This window comes from Calliphora vicina, chromosome 2 (genome assembly GCF_958450345.1).
Source record: "Calliphora vicina chromosome 2, idCalVici1.1, whole genome shotgun sequence".
Lineage (NCBI taxonomy): Eukaryota > Metazoa > Arthropoda > Insecta > Diptera > Calliphoridae > Calliphora > Calliphora vicina.
In genome coordinates, this window is record NC_088781.1 from 104,234,368 (window position 1) to 104,250,220 (window position 15,853).

The following is a 15,853-nucleotide window of genomic DNA, read 5'->3' on the forward strand; positions in this document are numbered from 1 at the left end:
TAATTTAATTTGAAACAAATACATTGATTAATAAAGTTTGCTAAAAATAATTAAACTATTTTTAAATTTTATTTTGTTGAAAACCAATTTTGTTTAGAATTTCTATTTGCCGCCCATAATCTGCGGTCTTCAAATCAAATATTAATTTATATTTTGTGGTTTCTCAGAAAAGTCCAGTCAAATATTAATTAAATATGAATTGAAAGATTTGAATATTGGGATGTTAAATTTACGCTACTGATGGTAAAATGTCTCAAAAATGTGATAAAAAATAAAAATAGTTTGTTTTTTTTGTTGAAAAAAAGGAAAGTTTGTTTATCTAAATTATAGAAGATAAACAATTTCCAGTTCAAACCCGCAACACTTAGCGATTGGCATTGAGACCTGTTGGTGAAAGCCACTATTAACCACTCAGTTTTTACTGATGAAATATAATTCTCCGATTTGAAAACGAAAACAGAAACAAATTAGTCCAGGAACCATTATGTTTCCAAAAGTTTTGGTACATTGTTTGTTCCTCGAAAGAAAAAACATATTTCTTTATTACTTCTTCTTTAATGGAGTGATTTTATAACACATTTTATTAAAATGTTTTTGAAAAAACTACCAAAAAGAGTGATCAATTATACGATCAAATTTTTAAAAAGTGCTAAAATCCATTTGAGTTTTTTTTCCATTTAAATTTAATTTCTGGGATATCGGATAGAAAAAAATGTACCAAAACTCGGTGTTCGCCCCTTTTATCACCTTAAAAGTGTAATGTTTCTTTAAATTTTTTTACTTCAGAATTGAATAATAAACGTTATAGATATAGCAGACAAATATTTAACTATTCGCCGAATGACCAGGCGGTCTAGGCTATAAACGTTTGGAACATTTATATATTCTTCTAACCAAGGAATGTGGGAGCCTTTGAGCTGCTAGCTTCAGCCGGTCGGGGGGTTCGTTTTCCCTTTAGAAGAATCATTCCATTTACAGATATATTATAGACTCCCTTTACCAAAATCTATACCCCAAACTTGATGAATGCTAATTGATATCTGACATTACCAAAAAAACTCTCAGATGTTGTTGAGTTTAGGCGCAATTTTACCCTCCCAATCCAATGTTCTGAGCACGCCTTTATTTTATCTCGGAACCCCTAATTATATTTACAATCTACCCATTATTGGCACATTTTAACAGAAAACACTTCCTTTTAGATTTAGCAATTCATTATAAATCAATTTTATTTATCAAAAATATTAGAATAAAAGATCGACAGTGTCGAATTAAAAATTAACAGAAAACTTAAAATTTTAGTTTTACTAGAGCATAATGTAAAACAAATAATGATTTTCAGTATAGGAATTTGTAATTCCAGAGAATTTAAAGTTGTTTTGTGTGAATACAAAACTCTACTAAATATCGAAATTATACTATTAGAAAAGTAATAACGAATATAATAATCGGATACGTTTACGGGGTGGACTTATTTTATAAAGTTTTAATTCCGAGCGTTTCGTATAATCAAGTAATAATAAATTGACTTTAAAATGAGTAAGAATAGAAAGAAATTGAAATGTAGCTTTTGAGTAAACGCATTTATGAATGAATAACATTATCCATTCATAAATCTCGCTACAACATTTATTTTGCAGAAAAAAAATATATATATTTTTTTTTGTTGTCCTACTATTTCTTCCAAAAATTAGTAAGAACAGAATGAAATTGAACTAAAGCTTCTTGAGTGAGCGCATTTATGAATGAATAACATTATCCATTCATAAATCACTCTGCAACAATAATTTTACAGAGAACAAATATGTTTTTGTTTATTTTACTATTTCTTTCTTTTCTTACTTATTGTTTTATTATTGCTTATTATGGATTTTTTTGGTTGTTTTTTTTTTGTTTGTTATTTTTTTATGCAAGAATAAAAATTTACTATTAACATTTTTTATAACTACACTCACCCAATATTTTCATCGTACGTTGAAGGCCTTCAGCTCCGATAATGAGGATGAGGATGATGATGATCATTTACTAGATGTTTAAATTAGTTTTTGTTCTTGCATTTACATAAAGGGTTATTGGTAGCTCAAATATAAATTAAATTAGATGAATATACGATGTTTGCTAAATTAATAAAAAAAATTAAAGAATTAAACGTATCACTTTCCTACATAAAACTATTTCATTAATTGATACCACAGTAGAGTATGACCCAGTACAATTGATCCTCATAAAGTTTGATGATATCTCTTGGTTATAGGTTGCAATAAATTGTTGTGTGATTATGTCGCTAGATCTATAGTAGGTCTGAAAATCCTTTAATTCTTGTGTCTCTAACAAAAACTTGGTCAGCAAGGCAAAGACGTATTTCGTTCCAGAATATCTCGAATTGGTGCCGTTTTGATATTAATGATTCCACTTCACGCTTTTTGGATATGTTACTTGGAAAAGTCTTAATGCTTCGGTATGGATTTTCGAAGTATATAGTAATGTTATTGCTATATCCAATCTAAGACTACTTCTTAAAGAACCCGTGGTCCGTTATATAACCAATATATGGGTTGATGGTTTTGCGTGTTCTAAAAAATTAAGTTGACACATGTGATATCGAATTTGAGGGCACAAAAAAAAATGTTGTGATATTACCTTTGATATTTTTTCTAGATTGAATTGAATGACTGCGTTTTTGAAGAAATGGTCAGACAATTGGAGTCTTCCTTGGGAAATAGGAAGAGTCTATTCTTCAATCAAATATCGTTGTTCGAGTTAATAATATTTAAAATAATTTCGTTTTACGAAACAATATTTTATTCACAAATTATATATAATTCGTAGTACTCAAGATTTTAAATTGATTTTACTCAATATTATATTTGAAAATTATGCACTTAGATGATTAAGATTTTTCCCGATTATTATTTTAACTTTTTTTTTAAAATAAGTATTTTAAGTTAATGAACGTCTTCACTTGCTGACATTTATTGTTGAAAAGGAAGTATAAAGACCGCATTGGTTTCTTCGAGACCTTCTTTTTCCATTTCTTTCACACAGCCGAATGCATTTAAAAAGCGAATAATGATGAATAAGCAATTATTCATATGCAACTAAGTTATTATATGCTATATGCATTCAAATGTTAATTCGCCCCAATGTTAACATACATATACTGTTAAAAAATGCATTCATGTTATTAACATGTAAAATTATCACAATTGTCATCTCTAACTATGAGTCAACACACAAACCATTATTATACAGTTGTTTAGTGGTAAAAAGGCTGAGGTAGCAATTTCATATGCAAATAACCAAATAAAATAAAAATGTGAAAAAATATAAAATATTCATTACAAAACCGAGTAATATTGACCTTTTAGGTAACAATATTAATCGGAAATACAAAAAAAAAAAAAAAAAAGAGAATTTATATTTAGAGAAAAAAAAATGTTATTTTGAAACCTATTTACTTTTCTTCAAGTATACTTTATGTATTGTATATATGTATATGTAGTACGATATGATTTATTTTCAGATTGTCTAAGTTTTGGTTAAAAAATGTAATATGTAATAAATGTTGTAAAATTTTTAAACAGATTATTTTCCTGTTTAAACGAAATTCCTAAGGTAAATATAAAATAAATGTAGAGACTTGTGTTTGTTTATAGATTTTCTTGAATTTTTTCAAAACCACCAAATTGTTTTAGGGATAAAAACTTTAACAACCTAAGCTCGAATATCTTTACCGTGAAATGTTCCCAAAACTTTACCATTAAAGTCCTCTAAGATATAATAATTTCCACCCACTTTCTCTTTAACCTTCGCCTTTAGGAAAAGTGGTGCTAGTTTAGCGTTATAACTTTTCTCAGCCGAGCTTTGCGAGAAATTTCTCCTGTACACTTCCTGACCCACATGAAATGTTGATGGCCGAGCCCGTAAATTGTACTGACTTTGATTACGATTATATGCTTCCGAAATATGTTTTCGTAGTTTTGCACGTAAGAGTTTCAAGTCATCATCTCGAGACAAAGCAAAAGACGGTTCATCTAAGAGCTGTAATTTTGACAACAATTTATATGATTCACCATGTGTAATCATATCGAACCCGTATAGGGCATGATACGGTGAACATTTTATCGATTGATGTGTGGAATTTCTAAGGGCGCAACTAATATAACTAAGGTTTTCATCCCAAAGTTTTTGGTCAGATTTTAAAAATGATCGAATACCACTTATAATCGACCGATTTACGCGCTCTGAAGCATTTGATTGTGGCGAGTAAATGGCCGTATAGACATGAGAGATACCCAAAGACGTTAAAAAGGCGTTAAACTCGTTTGCACGAAACTGAGAGCCGTTATCGCTTACTAGAGTTTCAGGTACACCGTAGACGTGGAAAATATTCTTAAGTAAAAACGTTTGAATAGCAGACGAAGAAAATTTTTTCAAAGGACAAAGCCAATGATATTTTGATAAGTGGTCGAGAACAATGAAAATACCGATATTACCAGCCTTACTTCTCGGATATGGACCAAGAATGTCCACAAACAGACGTTGAAAAGGTCGAATGGAAACCACTGCCTTACCCATTTCTGGCTTCATAATATAATTTGGAGATTTGGTTGCCTTACAAACTTCGCATGCTCTTACATAATTCCTGACGTCATTAGTCATCCCTGGCCAGAAGAAGTTTCTACGAAGAAGGTCTAAAGTTTTTCCTACGCCCCCATGACAAGCGACTTTGGAATCATGAAATCTTGACAATAAACCAGGTCTGAGTTGTTTCGGGATCCATAATTTCCACGTTCGTTCTTCTTGTTCTGGATCACCACGATAATGTTCATTACGAATATATATAAAATTATCTACAATTTTTAAGTCGGAATATTTTGATGAATTTTCATTAATTTTTTCTTTTAGGCTTTTGTAATCATCATCGAAAAAGTGTTTAGAGTTGAGATCAACTTCAGATTCTGATAACTCAATTGACGCAACTTCCTCACAGTGTTGTCTGGACAACGCATCAGGCACAATATGGTCCTTGCCTTTACGATGACTTATCGAAAACTTATAGGCCTGCAGTTTGAAGACCCATCGAGCTAATCGACCACTTAAGTCAGGCTGTTTCATCAGCCATACTAAGCTCGAATGGTCAGTTATGACTTCAAATTCTTGAAGCTCTAAATAGCAGCGAAATTTCTTTATTGCTTCGACGGCAGCTAGGCATTCCCTTTCCGTCACGCTGTAATTCCTTTGGGCCGAGTTCAATTTTTTGGACATATAAGCTATCGGTTTTTCTTCGTTGTTCTCATCCAACTGGACTAAGACCGCCCCGATTCCATAGTCACTTGCGTCACAGTGGAGATAAAATTTGCGTGTAAAATCTGGGTTGGAAAGAACTGGAGCAGATGTTAAAAGTTTTTTAATTGCATCAAAGGACTTTTGAGCTGATTCTGTCCAGCTGAATTTCCTTTTGGTCGATAAAATTTCGGTAATAGGGAAAACAATATCAGAAAAGTTACGAATAAAACGACGATACCACCCTGCCAAGCCTAGAAACCCTCTAACTTGTTTCAAATTCTTTGGTGTAGGCCAGGACAGGATGGCATCGATCTTATCAGGATCCGTTCGAATTCCTCCATTACCTATCAGATATCCTAAATATCTTACTTCTGTTACACAAAAGTGACTCTTAGATATATTAAGCGTCAGGTTAGCTTTTCTAAATTGTTCAGCTATTCTTACTAATACCGATAAATGGGTAGTAAAATTTTCGGATACGATAATGAGATCATCGAGATAACCAAATACACAATGTCTCAGATCAGCAGGAATTAATTCGTCCATGAGTCGACACATCGTTTGAGGCGCATTACACAATCCGAATGGCATAACCGTGAATTGATATAACGGTCTGCCAGGGACTGTGAATGCTGTGAGTGGTTTTGCCTCATCGGCTAAGCCGATTTGCCAATACGCGTCCTTTAAGTCAAGTTTTGATATTAGGTTGGCCTGTGGAAGACGTGCAAAGATTCCCTCGATACTGTGCAATGGATAGGCGTCTTTTTTAGTGACGGAGTTTAGTTTTCTGGCATCTAAGCACAGACGGACTTTGTTTGGTTTAATAACCAGACGCATGGGAGAGCTCCATGGGGAATTGGACGGTTCAATAACTCTAAGTTTCAACATTCTATCAATCTCTCTGAACATAAGTTTCTCCACTGCTGGAGATACCGGATAAAACCGTTGTTTTATCGGCTTGGCATCGCCAACGTCGATATCATGATGAATCATGTCGGTTTTTCCCAACCCTTGTTGTTCAAAATTGGGGAACAAAACAATAATTGCTTCTAATTGTTGATGTTGATAGGGGGACAGAGGATATTTCTTTTCGTCTGAACTTTCAGATTCAAACTTTTCTGCACAAACTGGTAGGACTTCGGACATTTTAATATCGGACAAATTGGACGGGACATTTGACTTATATTGACAGACAGACTTACTAGACACTATTCCTGACTCGAAAATGTCAGGCGCAAGATGGAACGCCTTCCAAAAATCCAGCCCTAATATCAATCTTTGACTTAAAGTTGGGACGATTAATATTTTGGTGTGCTGTTTCTGATTTTTAAAAGTTATCTCGACATCTAAATAGCCTAAAACTTTCTGCCGTTTTCCATCAGCAGTTTTTACACTAGACTTTAGACTATGAAATTCGGGAAACTGTGAAAAATCAAATAAAGCCAGATCTGAACCTATGCAGCTCACATTTGCTCCTGAATCTAACAAACCTAGCTCATGAAATTTTAAAAACGAAACTTTTGCATAATACCTTTCATCGTCAGACAATTTTGTAATTGTAGAAATTGTAAACTTTGATATATATTTTCTATTTTTGAAATATTGTCGAATTCTAATGGTAGATCTTTTGGGACGTTTGGTTAGTGGTAAAGACAATTCTGAAACATGAAAAATTCTGTTACGTGTAGCAATATATTCGGCTAATCTTTGGTGATAAGGGCGAATGGGATATATAAGTTTGTCATAATTCTCGTTTTCAATATCATTATGGTTGTTACGTTTCAATATTTTCAACGGTTCTAATAACAATTTTGTAGATTTTAAATTGGTGGTTAAGGATTTTAAGGAAGATTTAGGATTTACTCCCGGTCCTTGGGAGGATTTGGAGGATAATAGTTTTTTGAGCGTTTAGAACATTTCTCACAATTCGGTTTATAGGTATTCTTGGCTCCGCAGCCGTAGCAAAATATTGACCTTTCCTTCATACAATCTTCCCAGTAATGACCTGGGTCATTGCAGTTCCAACACAAAGCAACAGTTGGTTTCTGTATAGCATTTACTTTAAATTCATCGTTAGGAAAATTTAAATCATCGTTACTTAACTCAAGTTCAGCAACGTTTCTCTTGGGTATATAAGGGTGTTGTCTAGTTGCAGTTGAACGTCTGTAATTTTCCTCCCCTACCAAGTTTTCTCGCATCTGAACTAATTTGCGAAGATGGGCTAACGAGTATATAGGCACATATAATAGCTCGTGTCTAATATCCGGGCGAAGATTTCTACTCAAAATTTCTATTAGTTCCTGCTCTGACATTGCTGTACCTAATCTGTCCAAATTAATCACAATCGACTCGTAAAAGGATTCAAAACTTTCGCCAGGTTTTTGTTTTCTGCCTCGAATTTCTTCTTTAATGTCGAAATCTGATTTGAATTCTTTATATTGGTAGCGAATGGCAGCACAAAATTCATCCCAAACAATATTCTGAACCTGCTTATGATATCTCCAAAACCAGTCCCGTGCCTTTCCAGTTAGGAGGATATGCAAATTTTTACATATAGGGGAAAAATCATTTCCAAAATTATCAGCGGTCAATGATCGAACCCTATACAAAAACTCCTCGACATTGAGACCATTTGTAGAGCCATCAAATTTGAGGTTCCAATTTTGTATAATGGAAGTAATTTTATCTGTTCTAAGTGAAAAGTTTTCGAAGTTATTTGGTGTAGGATTATGTGAATATGTTGCATGATTATTTAAGTTTTGTGTATGATTGTTTGATGTGGAATTATTCAAATTATGAAAAGAATTTTGAGGGGGATGTGAATCAATACGAACATGATTACGAGTTATAGGATTTGCGTTTAAATTCAAATTCCTAAGTATTCTCGTAACACTAGATTCGATCATCTGATTAATCTGGGCATAATTAATATTTCCTGAAGCAAAATCTACCCTTTGAGGAGTTTGAACAATAGGTGAGTTACTAAAATTTACTATATTTGCCGGAGCGGGGCCTGCAGGGGTTGAAAGACCTTCAGCATCCTGACCAATAGCTCCTTGATCACCTGAACTAAATTCTACTAATTGACTTCTATTTGCCTCTTGAAATAAATTTTTACTAAAACTGCGTGTATGATGCCGTTTTGCACCTGCACCTCGAGGTCTACCACGAATGGGATTAGTGTTTGACTTGGAATTTTGCTGAGTATTTGTATTTTTAAAAATATTGTCCTGTATAGGTGGAGACTGAGAAGGTTGTGTGAGCGCTTGAAAGTTTGCTTTACGTAATTCTGATAGTTGGCACGGACGCTTGCAAATGGGACATTCCGAGGATTGTGATAAAACATCCTCAATACAGCTTCTATGAAAAGAATGCTCGCATTGTGAGATGACCAAACAATCCTGCTCAGAAGTCATAGTCTCATTACAAATTATACATTTTGACAAATTGTCTGGATTAGGTCCAGATGCCTGTTGGATTGGAGATCGTACAATAGACATTTTATCAAAAAGAAAAATTTTAAGGTTGAAATGAAAAAACTAAAAATTATGTTATAAACAAATATAAATTTATGCAAATAAGTGTTTTCTACTAAAATTGTGTTGGGTTAGATTGGAATACTAGAATAATAATGTCAGATATACTAAGAATTTATTGTTCTCTTATTATCTTTAAATATATTCAATATCTTGATAGGAGATCAAACCAGTGGGCGAAAAATCAAAAATATAAACTAAAATAACACCATTGAAAGTCATTGGATATCTAAATGCAATCAGCATTTAAGATATACTCCTAACAAAATCCAATACTGATAACTCAGTTCTCAAATCTTGATATAAACTACTAAAAATAATTTTTCATTAAGAAAAGATTCCTTTATAGAACACAGTCATGCTCAACAAAATCATATTAGCAATCTAATCGGTCAGTATATCCGAATTATGCACCTCAGATAAATGAATATCCAGAAAAGGACTAAAATGTATTATTGATGCTGACTTGTTATAATAAAAAACTCAAAAGCTATAATGATAGACACAACAAATCTATATGTTGAGCAGAGCCGTAAAAGAACAAAATTAAAGTTCATTCGGGCCCCACGTTGGGCGCCATTTCTGTAATGTTTCTTTAAATTTTTTTACTTCAGAATTGAATAATAAACGTTATAGATATAGCAGACAAATATTTAACTATTCGCCGAATGACCAGGCGGTCTAGGCTATAAACGTTTGGAACATTTATATATTCTTCTAACCAAGGAATGTGGGAGCCTTTGAGCTGCTAGCTTCAGCCGGTCGGGGGGTTCGTTTTCCCTTTAGAAGAATCATTCCATTTACAGATATATTATAGACTCCCTTTACCAAAATCTATACCCCAAACTTGATGAATGCTAATTGATATCTGACATTACCAAAAAAACTCTCAGATGTTGTTGAGTTTAGGCGCAATTTTACCCTCCCAATCCAATGTTCTGAGCACGCCTTTATTTTATCTCGGAACCCCTAATTATATTTACAATCTACCCATTATTGGCACATTTTAACAGAAAACACTTCCTTTTAGATTTAGCAATTCATTATAAATCAATTTTATTTATCAAAAATATTAGAATAAAAGATCGACAGTGTCGAATTAAAAATTAACAGAAAACTTAAAATTTTAGTTTTACTAGAGCATAATGTAAAACAAATAATGATTTTCAGTATAGGAATTTGTAATTCCAGAGAATTTAAAGTTGTTTTGTGTGAATACAAAACTCTACTAAATATCGAAATTATACTATTAGAAAAGTAATAACGAATATAATAATCGGATACGTTTACGGGGTGGACTTATTTTATAAAGTTTTAATTCCGAGCGTTTCGTATAATCAAGTAATAATAAATTGACTTTAAAATGAGTAAGAATAGAAAGAAATTGAAATGTAGCTTTTGAGTAAACGCATTTATGAATGAATAACATTATCCATTCATAAATCTCGCTACAACATTTATTTTGCAGAAAAAAAATATATATATTTTTTTTTGTTGTCCTACTATTTCTTCCAAAAATTAGTAAGAACAGAATGAAATTGAACTAAAGCTTCTTGAGTGAGCGCATTTATGAATGAATAACATTATCCATTCATAAATCACTCTGCAACAATAATTTTACAGAGAACAAATATGTTTTTGTTTATTTTACTATTTCTTTCTTTTCTTACTTATTGTTTTATTATTGCTTATTATGGATTTTTTTGGTTGTTTTTTTTTTGTTTGTTATTTTTTTATGCAAGAATAAAAATTTACTATTAACATTTTTTATAACTACACTCACCCAATATTTTCATCGTACGTTGAAGGCCTTCAGCTCCGATAATGAGGATGAGGATGATGATGATCATTTACTAGATGTTTAAATTAGTTTTTGTTCTTGCATTTACATAAAGGGTTATTGGTAGCTCAAATATAAATTAAATTAGATGAATATACGATGTTTGCTAAATTAATAAAAAAAATTAAAGAATTAAACGTATCACTTTCCTACATAAAACTATTTCATTAATTGATACCACAGTAGAGTATGACCCAGTACAATTGATCCTCATAAAGTTTGATGATATCTCTTGGTTATAGGTTGCAATAAATTGTTGTGTGATTATGTCGCTAGATCTATAGTAGGTCTGAAAATCCTTTAATTCTTGTGTCTCTAACAAAAACTTGGTCAGCAAGGCAAAGACGTATTTCGTTCCAGAATATCTCGAATTGGTGCCGTTTTGATATTAATGATTCCACTTCACGCTTTTTGGATATGTTACTTGGAAAAGTCTTAATGCTTCGGTATGGATTTTCGAAGTATATAGTAATGTTATTGCTATATCCAATCTAAGACTACTTCTTAAAGAACCCGTGGTCCGTTATATAACCAATATATGGGTTGATGGTTTTGCGTGTTCTAAAAAATTAAGTTGACACATGTGATATCGAATTTGAGGGCACAAAAAAAAATGTTGTGATATTACCTTTGATATTTTTTCTAGATTGAATTGAATGACTGCGTTTTTGAAGAAATGGTCAGACAATTGGAGTCTTCCTTGGGAAATAGGAAGAGTCTATTCTTCAATCAAATATCGTTGTTCGAGTTAATAATATTTAAAATAATTTCGTTTTACGAAACAATATTTTATTCACAAATTATATATAATTCGTAGTACTCAAGATTTTAAATTGATTTTACTCAATATTATATTTGAAAATTATGCACTTAGATGATTAAGATTTTTCCCGATTATTATTTTAACTTTTTTTTTAAAATAAGTATTTTAAGTTAATGAACGTCTTCACTTGCTGACATTTATTGTTGAAAAGGAAGTATAAAGACCGCATTGGTTTCTTCGAGACCTTCTTTTTCCATTTCTTTCACACAGCCGAATGCATTTAAAAAGCGAATAATGATGAATAAGCAATTATTCATATGCAACTAAGTTATTATATGCTATATGCATTCAAATGTTAATTCGCCCCAATGTTAACATACATATACTGTTAAAAAATGCATTCATGTTATTAACATGTAAAATTATCACAATTGTCATCTCTAACTATGAGTCAACACACAAACCATTATTATACAGTTGTTTAGTGGTAAAAAGGCTGAGGTAGCAATTTCATATGCAAATAACCAAATAAAATAAAAATGTGAAAAAATATAAAATATTCATTACAAAAGTTCAAAAATTAAAAAGTACCACACAACTGTTCACAAATTTTTTGCATAAATTTAGATTATGTTGGATTTTTGGTGCTAACTTTATTAGTTCAGAAGATGTAGAGACACATTTCACCAGTTTTTAACCCCTTAAAATTCGAAAAATCCCTTCTTAGTGGATCTATACATCGGGAGAAATACCTACATATTAAAATTTAAGTCATACAAATTTTCACAAGTTTACAATTAGGAAAAAATGTTGTATGGAAAAATTCGAAAATCGGCTTCTCGAATGGACCTAATGCAGTGTTTTAAATGTCTAAAACCATCTTCAAAAATTTGCCTTATAATAAATCCCTTTTGGAGCTCATCGGTTGAATGGTTTCAGAGGCTATAACGGACATAAGTAGAAACATTGTTTGTGTTTTATATATCCTTTATATGTTAAAATTTTAAAGCATACATGGGGTTTAGAAGTACGCAAGAAGTCACGATGTCCCACTTTGATTAAAAAGCTATATAGTATCTTAATATTAGAAGTTGCAACTTAAATTTGTCTGATTTTGTTGTCCTCTCACAAGAATATAAAATGTTAATAACATTTCCTATATTGAAGCTATATTATTTGATTCACCTATTTTTAAAAATCACTGGTTTAAATATTTCCCATATAACCGAATCTACCTTTCACCAAATTATACATCTAAATAATAATTTTTAGGTAAGCAAAATTAATTTTTCCTATTTTTTTTTTAAATTAATTTTTTTTTTTTTGTTTTTTACAATTTTTTTTTTGTAATATATAGCGGAAAAAAAACTTTTGGCGAAAAAAAAAATTCGGGTTAAAAAATATTTGTTCCGCTTTTAAACCATTGCACAGTGGTTTCCCTTATATGAACAAGCGGTCAATAATCAATATCTCCAAAACTAAAAAAGCTGGGGTCTTCAAAATTTGTCACCTCATAGCATGCCCGAAGAACTTAAAGTTTGCAAATTTTTAAGAAAAAATATTAACAACTGTAACCACAGTAGCCCTTTGATCTTTCAAGGGTTAATTGGCTTTTAGATTTGTTTTATGAATTTTTGAAATAAAATATTTCAGTATGAAAATTTGTTTGTTTTAAACAATTTAAGTAAATTTTTATTCCATTTTAATTCATTTAAATTATACACTGAAAAAAAAAACTAAATTAAAAAGTTATACAAAGTTATATAATGCAATATGAGGTATTACTAAGTAATATAAGGTAGTAAGGTAAAATAGGGCATTAATATATATCAAATATTAATCAAATTTAAAAATCCTTGACTTAAACTACTTGTTTTCTTTGTTGGTAAGTTTGGCCTCCAGAAATAAATGGATCTGAACTTAAAACAGCCTATTTAGAAGTTTTTGTATTTGTAGCATTGCGCGATATTTTTCGGGTATGTTGCAACCTAAACGTTTTATATGCTTATTTTTCGCTTCAGCTGCTTCCTCCGATAATTCACCTATTGACACTACTACAAGCTTGCTTACCTCAGCTCCATGGATCAGATTTTTATGTACCGATGCAAAAATAAGACGGTGCACAGAGGGATTTTGGTGTCAAAAAGTCAATTTTTCAAACACTTAATTTCAACAATCAAATGATGCAATTTTGTAGAGAAATGTTTATAGATGAAATGTACACTTATAGTTTTAAGAAAAAATTTATTTTATTTTATTTTTAGAAAATTGAACTAAAGTCCATGCAAGGGTGTTAGCAAAAATTTACTTATATTTTCACGCAATTCAGTGGTATAATTTTCCTAATAATACCATTTACCTTTAACATATTTGAAAAATATAACATTTCAACATCAGTAAAAAAAAATTATGGGGAAACCATAAACCGTTAAGAAGACATGTCCAAATCTATAAGACTCTAATTATTATTGTATTTTTGATTTTCCATGGAGAAAAAAAATGTAGCCCCACTTTCCCCCAAGCTCTTTTTTTAATAAAATGAAAGGTGGGAGTGTCTTGTTTCGATTAAAAAAAAGAATAGTTTTCGGAACAGGATGAAAACTTAACATTTTTTGTCGAATAATAAACGAAATATCCAAAAAATTCTTATCTATGTATGGGTTTCGTGGGCGGTGGCGTGACCGATTTTATTGAAACTCGACATGTGTTCCTTTTTGGTTTCAATAAATGTATGTACCAAATGTCTAGACTTTTGCTTGGATATAAACAATATTATGCGAAAAAATCAATTTGGATTGTATGGGCAGTGGGCGTGGACTTTTTTGATAAAATTTAATTTTTTTTTTTAATTTAGTCTATATACAGTGTAAGACAAAAATGTGTAAATGATGGTCATATATTTACACTTTGTGACACCATTTTTAAAGTGCAATGTTTATAAAGAAACGTTTTGTGTTTTTTTAAACAATATTTATTAAGGATATTTTAGGACTAAATAAATAAAATATTTCCTTAATTATACTCCAGTAATTTAAAAAAATAACTGCAACCCATTTACACACTTTTGGCGCAGATTACTAAAGTAACTTTTTTAGTACTTCGAATAACCTGCTTTCGCGTCAATGGCAGCCTGAATTCTGGAGGGCATACTCTCCACCAGTTTGCGACACTCTTCTTGCATTATAGATCCCTAGATATCATGGGAGCGCTCCTAGAGCTGAGTTGTGTTTCTAAATGCATTTTGATAATTATAAACGCGACGTTTTAGAATTCGCACCAAATTCTCAATCGGATTTAAATTCTGAGATTGTGGGTGTCAATCTAACAATGTAATTTTGGCGGTTTTTAAAAAATTAAGCGTCTTTTTAGACTTATGTTTGTTGTCGTTATCTTGTAGTGTACAGTGTTTTCAATTTGTTCACGCCAATTATTCAGACTATCCACATCTGTTGTCTTGATAATGTCTATATACATTTCTGCATTCATATTACTACCAATTTTATGGAGTTTTCCTACACCTTTCGCAGAAAAACAACCACAAAATGGCAATATTCCACCACCATATTTCATAGTCGTCATAAAATCACGGTCTTTTAATGGCGCATTTCGTTTTTGGTAGTCATATTTTGGTCCATCAGTTCTAAAATGGTTAATTTTCGATTAACTTTTTCCCAATTATCAAAGGTCCATTTCTTAAAAAAATTTACAAATGTTAGTCGAAGAGACTTGTGTCTTTCAGTTAAACGAGGTTTTTTAACAATCTTTATTGCATAAAAACCACATCTTTTGATTTCTCTAAGAGATGCACGTTTTGAAATCTTAATTTGGTAGCATGAAGATAGTTTTGGTTGTACCTCACGGGGACTATTTTCTTCTCCTGATGCAACTAGACGTTATACAGTGAGACCATCTTTTAACAATAGAATTGAATTCCGTCCACAAATTGGTGCTGGAAAAGCCAAACCACATATATTCGCTATGTTCTCAACAGATTAAAAGAAATATTGAATTTGGTGGATATTTTTCGATGGGAGATACCATTTTTCAGCTGCTCGGTAACAGAATTTGCAACTTCGGTGATAATCTTCTTCATATTCAATATTCCTTAAAGAATTGTAAATTGTTAACTAGTAACATGTTTTAACTAACTGTCATTAATGAAATTGATTAAAATTGTTCTTTTTCTAAATAATAATAACAAGTTTATTTAACTTTAAAGAAAATGCGACAAAATTGTGTAATTCAGTTTTTAACTTTTTGATATCCTGGTATTTAAATGCCATTACTTGAAATTAATTTTTTTGTATTGCTATACTTCACTAATCATGATCTTCATATTGTGTAAAAAATATTGTCAGATTGGTAAATGTTGAGCATAAAAATTCAAATTATAGATATTTCCAAATTTATTTACACATTTGTGTC